Source organism: Panthera tigris, chromosome B1, assembly GCF_018350195.1.
Source record: "Panthera tigris isolate Pti1 chromosome B1, P.tigris_Pti1_mat1.1, whole genome shotgun sequence".
Lineage (NCBI taxonomy): Eukaryota > Metazoa > Chordata > Mammalia > Carnivora > Felidae > Panthera > Panthera tigris.
This window is the reverse complement of record NC_056663.1, coordinates 178148782-178157575: the sequence shown is the minus strand read 5'-3', so window position 1 is coordinate 178157575 and position 8794 is coordinate 178148782. Positions and strand designations below refer to the sequence as shown.

At 35.3% G+C, this 8794-nt stretch overlaps 1 pseudogene; it reads right to left on the bottom strand.

Annotated features, from left to right (window-relative positions):
- Window positions 1–690: 690 nt before the first annotated feature.
- Window positions 691–5021, bottom strand: LOC102949123 (annotated as a pseudogene).
- Window positions 5022–8794: the final 3773 nt, after the last annotated feature.

Below are 8794 nucleotides of genomic sequence, written 5' to 3'. Positions count from 1 at the left end.
AAATAAAGTTATGTCCATAAATTTGTGTGCTTCAAATTTGTGTGCTTGAGTCTTTATTTTTCAAACCTGAGTGTTAGGGAAATAGAGAGGACTAGAGGGAGATCTTTATAAAAATGTAAATTTCTTGGACTTACAGTTTTTTGTTTGTTTTGTTTTATAGTTTAATGCATTTTAATAGCAAACTTACAGGAACAGCACAGAAGACAGACAGCATTAAAAACGGGTCCTTGCATGTAGGACAACTCAGTTAGAAAAGTAGAGTGAATGGATGGAATCTACCGTATGATAAAAATGCTACAAACACCATTTAGTTGTCGTCGATAAGAAATTTACTTGTTTTAAAAAAATCCAAGTGTTGGCATTGTCCACAAAACTTAACAGGTTTATTTATAGTTGTTATAAGGTTGAACTGCTGAAAAACGTGTTCACTGAAACATTTTGACGTGCATTCATGCTTTATGTCCCCGCATTTATATTAAAAATTCACATACAAATGAAAATGGAGACACTGCCAATGCCTGATTTCTGTCCCCCACTTTTCCATTTGCAATCATATACTTAGGTACTTTTGACCCCATGGTGGGGGTGGGGGGGGGGATATCTAACATTCAGACCACCAAAAACAGGAAGAAGAGATTTTTTTTTTTTTTTTTTTTTTTAGAATGAAATGTTTTCCATCAGGGTGGATTCTTAAGCACATTCTCCACATACGCGGTGTGCTAGCTGGATATCTTTGGGCGTAATTGTTACACGTTTGGCACGTAACACAGGTTGGTGTCTTCAAAGAAGCCCGCCAGATAGGCCTTGCTTGCCTCCTGCAAAGCACCAACAGCTGCGCTCTGGAGGCCCAGATGTGTTTTGTGAAGTCCCGAGCAATTTCTCACAGCAGACGCTGGAAAGGAAGTTTGAGGATCAGGATCAGAAGTTCAGGGGACTTCTGACAAGGTCGAATTTTGCGGGGTGCCCCGGTACCAGGCCTGTAAGGATGAGGTTTCTTCACGCCTCCAGTAGAGGGCGCACTCTTGTGAGCGCCTCTTGTCGTCAGTTGCTTCCTCGGTGCTTTACCACCGGTCGATTTGCGGGCAGTCAGCTCTTTAGGAGCCCTGGTACTGAGACCTCCTTCCTTTACCCCCTTTTTCGGCTGGAGCTCAGCGACCTAGAGGCGGTGCTGGCATTAGCAAGCGAGGGGGCGTGGCTGCGGCTGCAAACACAGTTATCATGTTTATTTGTTTTGCGAAAAAAAGCGAGATACAATCAAAGAAAGGCTGAGGAGGCCATGTAAGAGCTTAATCTATGTGATTTTTAATAAACATTGTTTTTTGTTTTTTTTTCAGTGTGGAAATAGGGGGAAAAGGAAAAATATAGAGTAATCAAAGAAAATCTCTTGACCTGACTTTGCATGATGGACCAACCTCATACAAACAGATTGGCTTTTGAAAATAAAGGGGCCCGTGGGGATCGCAATTTGGAATAAAAAGTGGAACTACCCAGAAAAATCAAGATTTACCTGGGGAAAACATGGAGAGGTCAAGGTTGGTGCAGCACCTGTGTTGGAGCGGAACGGTGGCTGTAGGCCATGGCTGGAAAGACTCTCAAGTTTCTATTTATTTTTTTCTTTGTTGATGTGTTGCTGATATTAGTTATGGTGGCACTAAAAGTAGGCCAGCAAGGAAAGGAGCCACTAATAACAGATCTCATGTATGCGTTCTTGTTTTTCTATCACAAGTAGGACTCACACTTTAGGTTGAGTAATTATTAATATTCTTGAACTTTATCTGAATTCTGGAGGCAGTGGGGTGGCCATCTCAGACAGGCAAGTCATTTCTGAGACAGATGGGGTATTTTATATTACTGTTAAGAGATTAAAACCTCATTTTTGGATCCTTAAATTATCACTTAGAACAACTGTCTACTTACATTAGACACTAAGGTAAGTAATATAGTAAAAGTTTAAGTGAATGGGCTGTAGAATCAGAGAATCCTAACCTCAAATCCTAGTTCCTTCTCTCTTTAGTTGTATGGCCTTGAATGATTTAGGAATTTTCTGAGCCTCAGTTTATGTATAAAATAAATTTAATAATAAGACCTAGTTCTTTGGTTTGTATTAGGTTTAAATGAGAAAATGAGCACTTGGGAGAGAATTGGCACCAAATAAATGTCTTGTTATTGTTGTTTACTGTTATGGTCTCTAGATTTCCAGTAGAAGATTATAGTAATTGGAAGAAATAGTCATTGGTTAAAAAAACAAACCAAAACAAAACCCCCAAAATGACAACCCATCATAGTCCTGCAACTAGTTGATAAAAGAAAAGCCTTGAAAACAAGTGATCTTCCTTCAAGTTCATTTCCTCATGTTTTACCATTGTGTTCTTTTTAATTTTTGTACCTGTTTGTACTATTATTTTTAAGTCTAACTTAAACTGTTTTTTTTCCTAGTACTCAGAAAGAAGTACCCAATTGTGATCGAGGATTCCTGTGAAATGTGGTACACACAAAGGATACAGCAAAGCAAAACCTACTTTTTAACTTAAAATGAGATTAATTTTTCCACAAAGGAATGTATTAAAACATGCCGCTTTTAATGAAAACATATAATGAGAATAGCATTATCTACTATTCTCACCAATAGTAAAAAGTTCTGATTAACTTTCAAAACAAAAAAGTTTAAATGGAAAAAGATATGCATTGAAGTGGACTATATATGTATTTGTATATATACATATATATTTGTGTGTGTATATATATATATATGTATATATGCATATACACACAAACATATATATATTTATATATATGTTTATACATATGTATTTATATATATATATTTGGTGCCTTTTATATATATATGTTTATATGTATATATTTGGTGCCTTTTGAAGATTTGAACAAGATTCATATCTATATATTAGTTGAGATTGAAAAATGTGAAACACCAAGGCTTTCTCACAATATGCCAAGTTTTAACTTTCCAGTCTCTAATGAACAAGATACAGCTGCACGGACAAACTAATGAGAAACATGGATAAATATTTCAACACAAAATAATGTATTCTCACAGTACATGGATAAAACACATGTGCCTCAAGTAGGAAATATGCTGTCTATGTAGTTCCCTTCTTTTAAACTGCTGGAAAATTATTGATTGGAAACATTTAGAAGATCAATTGGTGAATGCTCATAGTTCATCATTGAGACATTTAAATATGGTGATTATGCTACTTTTGAACTGAGTGTCGATTAAATTTTCTTATAGGAAACCATATTTGGGGAATTACCTTAAAATAATCTTAAATCCCAGATTAACGTTTTCTAATTGGCATGCTTTAGAATCATCAGTCACAAATTAACAAAGTAGACAGGTTAACAACAACAACAACAAAAATGCCCATTACACTACACAACAAAATGTTCCAAAAATAATGAACTTACACCTACTACAATAAATACAGTGTGTGTATATGTGTGTGTATGGTACAGAAGTGTCTATAGTTGGTGATTTAGAGTTGATTTCATGTTCTTTGCATTATGAAGTAAATCAAAGGCCATTTTATTTCCTCTTAAACCTCAGAGATTTTTGGAAGTAAGGAAAAAAAGCCCTAGCTTTATTCTAAAAGCTGTAAGTACATCCTTATTGTGCTAGAATTTTGGCAACTTTAATGTGAAAACTTGACATCAAGAAGACACAAGATTCGTGGAATTTACCACTGACAAAGACAGCAAAAGTCTATAGTCACTTCTGTGACGACTGGCATGATTGGATATAATGGCCTCATTTCTAACGGGCTTGTGAAAGGGATGATGGCAAAATAACTATGGGTTTCTTTCCTGGTTCAAGCAAGTAAAAAAACAAACAAACAAACAAACAAAAAAAAAAAAAAAAACCAGAGTAGGCAGCTTCCTGTGTTGTATGTTTGGACTGTTAGTGATACTGAACAGTGTTTATAAACAAAATCTATGCCATTCATTTGGTTGTGAGTTTTTTTTTAATATTTTATTAAGACTTTATATTTTTATTTATTTTAAAAATGTTTAATGTCTATTTATTTTTTAGAGAGATAGAGCACAAGCAGGGGAGGGGCAGAGAGAGAGGGAGACCCAGATTCTGAAGCAGGCTCCAGGCTCCGAGCTGCCAGCACAGAGCCCGACACGGGGCTGGAACTCACAAACTGCGAGGTCATGACCTGAGCTAAAGTCAGGTGCTCAACTGACTGAGCCACTCAGGTGCCCCAAGACTTTAGATTTTTAGAGAAGTTTTAGGGTCAGACCAAAACTGAGAGGAAGATACAGAGATTTGCTATTTGTCCCCTGCCCCAAACATGTATAGCTAGCCCCCTAATCAACATCCCCAGCCAGATTGCCTTCTTTCATGTAGTAATGTAGTAAGGTTCTTCCAGGTTTTTTCATAGTTTAACAGTTCACTTCTTTTTAGTACTGAATAATATTCTATTGTCTGGATAGACCACTATTGATACATTCATTGTTCGAAGGACATCTGGATGGCTTCCAAGTTTTGATAATACGAAGAGAGTTTCTGTAAACATCTGTGCATGAGTTTGTGTGTGGCTTAACTTTTCAACTACTTTCGGTAGTTGAAAGGGGCCATTTTGTATTCTGACCGGCAATTCCTGAGAGTTCCTGTTGCTACACATCCTTTCCAGCAGCAGTGTTTCGGATTTTGGCCATTTTAATAGTTATTAGTGATATCTCGTTGTTTTTAATGTGCCTTTCTTAGTAACATATGCTTCGCATCTTTTCATATGCTTGTCATCCATATATCTTCTTAGCTGAAGTATCTGTTGAAGTAATTACCCCCCTCTTTTTACCTCAGAGTGGTTGTTAATCTTGGATTTTAAGGATTCTTCTACATCGTGGGTAACAGTCATTTACAAGTATGTCTTTTGCAAATATTTTCGCCACTTCTGTGATCTGTGTTCTCATTCTCTCCACATTATCTTTCACTGAACAAAAATTTTTTAATTTTAATAAAATGCAGCTTATCAATTACTTACTTCATGGGTCATGCCCTCGGTGTTGTATCAAATAGTCATTGCCATAATCATGGCTATCTACAGTTTCTCTTATGTTATTTTCTAGGAGTTTTATAGTTTTGCATTTTTCTCTTAGAGTTATGATCCATTTGGGGTTAATTTTTGTGAAGGGTATAAATACTGTGTATAAATTTACTTTTGTATATGTATGTCCAATTGTCCTAGGCTTATTTTGCTGAAAAGACCATTTTTTAAAGTTATTTATTTATTTTGAGAAAGAGAGAGAGAGAGAAAGAGAACACATGCACATGATGGGGAAGGGCAGAGGGAGAGAGAGAATACCAAGCAGGCTGTGCACTGACAGTGTGGAGACTGATGTGGGGCTCGAACTCACAAACCTGTGAGATCATGACGTGAACTGAATTCAAGAGTTGGGCGCTTAACCAAGCCACCCAAAAAGACCACTTTTTGTTTTATTTAATTGTCTTGGCTCCTTATTCAAAGATTAGTTGTCTGTATTTATGAGGATCTGTTTCTGGGTTTTCTATTCTATATCAATGGAGGTTTTTTGTTTGTTTGTTTTGTTTGTTTTTTGCTTTGTGTTTTGTTTGTTTTTAATCTATTCTTACAATAGTACCATTCTGTCTTAATTAATGAAGTTTTATTGTAAGTCTTACATTTGGGTAGTGTCAGTCCTTCAACTTAAATGTTTTGTTGTCTATTCTGGAACAGAAGAGACATATAAACTTTAGAATCAGTTTGCTGTTTTCCACAAAATAACTTGGTGAGATTTGGCTGAGGTTGCTTTGAATCTATACATCAAGATGGGAAGAGCTAATATCTTTACAATATTGAGTCTTTCTATACATGAACATGGAATATCTTTCCAATGATTTAATTCTTCTTTAGTTGTATGAATCATAGTTTTGTAGTTTTTTTTAAAATAAAGATATTGTACATATTATGTTAGATATATACTTAACTAGTACATTTTAGGGGGGTACTCATGTAAATTATGTTTTTTAATCAAATCATTTGCTCTCTGCTGGTATATAGAAAAGTGATTGACCTTGTATCCTGCAATCTTGTCATAAGGACCTTGTATACTGCAACCTTATTATAATGGATTATTGTTCCAGGAGGGTTTGTTGTTTGTTTGTTTTCTTGTCAGTACTTTTGCATTTTCTTTTTATTTATTTATTTTTAAAGATTTTTATTTTAGAGAAAAAGGGAGCAAATGGGGGAAAGGGGCAGAGGGAGAGGGAGAGAATCCACACTGATCATAGAGCCTGATGCAGGGCTTGATCCCATGACCCTGGGATCATGACCTGAGCTGAAATCAAGACTCATATGCTCAACTAACTGAGCCATCCAGGCACCCCAGTTCTTTTGTATTTTCCATATAGACAGTCTTGTCATGTGGGAGCAGAGAGTTTTATTTCTTCCTTTCAAATTTGTATGCCTTTTATTTCCTATTCTGTTCTTATTGCTTTAGCTAGAACTTTCAGCACAATGTTGAAAAGGAGTGGGGAGATGGGACATCTTTGCCTTTTACCTGATCTTAGGAAGGAAAATTTAGAGTTTCTCACTGTAATAGTTCCGTTTATTCACAAAGGATATGTTTCAAGACCCCTGGTAGACACCTAAAACTCCAGATAGTACTGAACCCTATATCTATATGATTTTCCTGTAAATAAGTAAATAAGTAAAATAAGGTTTAATTCATAAATTTGGCACAGTAAGAGATTAACAACAATAATAAAATAGAATAATTATAATAATATACTGTAATAAATGTTATGTGAATATGGTCTCTCTTTGTCTGTCAAACTGTATTATATTGTATTCACCTTTTTTCTTCCCGTGGTGATGTGAAAATATCTATGTGATAGATGCAATGAGGTGAATGATGTAGGCACTGTGACCTAGCGTTAGGATACTATCATCTGCTTCTGAACTGTGGTTGACCACAGGTCACTGAAACTTCAGAAAGTAAAACCACAGATTGTATGTGTGTGGGGAGGGGGGGCGGGGAGGGAGTCTGCTGTGTTACGTATAGTATTTGCTGTAGGGTTTTTGTAGATATTCTTATTAAGTAGAGGAAGTTCCCCTCTATACCTAGCTTTTTTTGCATCTATTGATATAATACTGTTATAATCCTTACTTAGTTTATTTATATGATGGATTACATCAATTGATATTCTAATGTGGAACCATCCTTGCATAACTGGGATAAACTGGTCATAATGTACAATTGTTTTTATACACCATTGGATTGGATTTGCTAATATTTTATTGAGAGGGCCTGTAAGATTTTTCCCATGCTAATATTTCCTAGACATATAAATATTAAGACTGTGTCACTTAAGCTCATTCAGGGAATTTAACAGAAAGGCAAGAGAAAAAAAGGATATTTTGAAGAGTTTAAGTCTTTCTAGAATATTTATAACAGTTTTCATAAAATGAAAGAAAAAAATGTTTTAACATTTATTTATTCTGAGAGAGAGAGAGAGAGAGAGAGAGAGCGAGCGCGAGTGGGGGAGGGGCAAGAGAGAGGGAGACACAGAATCCAAAGCAGGCTCCAGGCTCTGATCTGTCAGCACAGAGCCTGATGAGGGGCTTGAACCCATGAACGATGAGATCATGACTTGACCGAAGTCAGGCACTTAACCAACTGAGCCACCCAGGTGCCCTGAAAATTTCTTTTTTAACATAAAGAATAATATGTGATTAAATATGTGGTGACGCTCTTTCATTTTTTTCATATTTTATTATGCAAAATTCAAGTTCAGCATATCAGGAAAAAGTAGTCATTTAAATAGTGTTTATTTATTCAAGTATATACCACAAAATAACTGCTAAGATTTTATAATAAAAAAAAAATACTTCACCTTTTAGTAAATATGTACTGTGCAGGAGGCAGTATTCTAAATCCTATACGTGAATTATCTTCCATACCTCTTATCACAAAGCCATGAAATATGTGTTTATCATCATCATTATCATCATCATCATTATTGCCATTTTATACATGAAGAATCCTATATTTAGAGAGATTAATTTATTTAGGGTCCCACAATAAATAAAAAGAGCATATCAGGATAAAAAATATATATCATAATTTAAAATCCATAGTATTGGGGCACCTAAATAGGTTTGTTAGTAAAGCATGTAACTTTTGGTGTTAGGCTTATAGATTTGAGCCCCACATTGGGTGTAGAGATCACTTCAAAAATTAAAATTTGGGGCGCCTGGGTGGGTCAGTTGGTTGAGTGACTGGCTCTTGACTTCAGCTCAGGTCATGGTCTCACAGTTCATGGGATCGCTCTCTCCTTTGTCTCTGTCCCTCCCCCGCTCATATGCACATGCACATATGTGCATGTGCTATATCAAAATACATAAACTTAAAAAAAACTCTTTAAAAGATAAATAAAAAATTAAAACTTAAAAAAAAATAAAATCCAATGGTATTACCATTATTAATAATTTGGACTCCAAAGTGAAACTCTTGCAATTGTGGAACATTTAAAAAAATGTTGTTCCTTTCATAATATTTCACATTGTTTACAATATATTATTACTCATACAAAATGTGCATTCAAAATGGTATGTTAATTAACTGTTAGAAATTCACAGTTTTATTATAATTTTGAATCTATATCAAGCAGTATAGCAATAATTGAGGAGATTTTCCCTTTGTTGTGTAAGAAGGGAAGTGTTGAGAGGCAACTTGCTATTTTTTTTAATGCTTATTTATTTTTGAGAGAGACAGAACATGAACGGGGGAGGGTCAGAGAGAGAAGGAG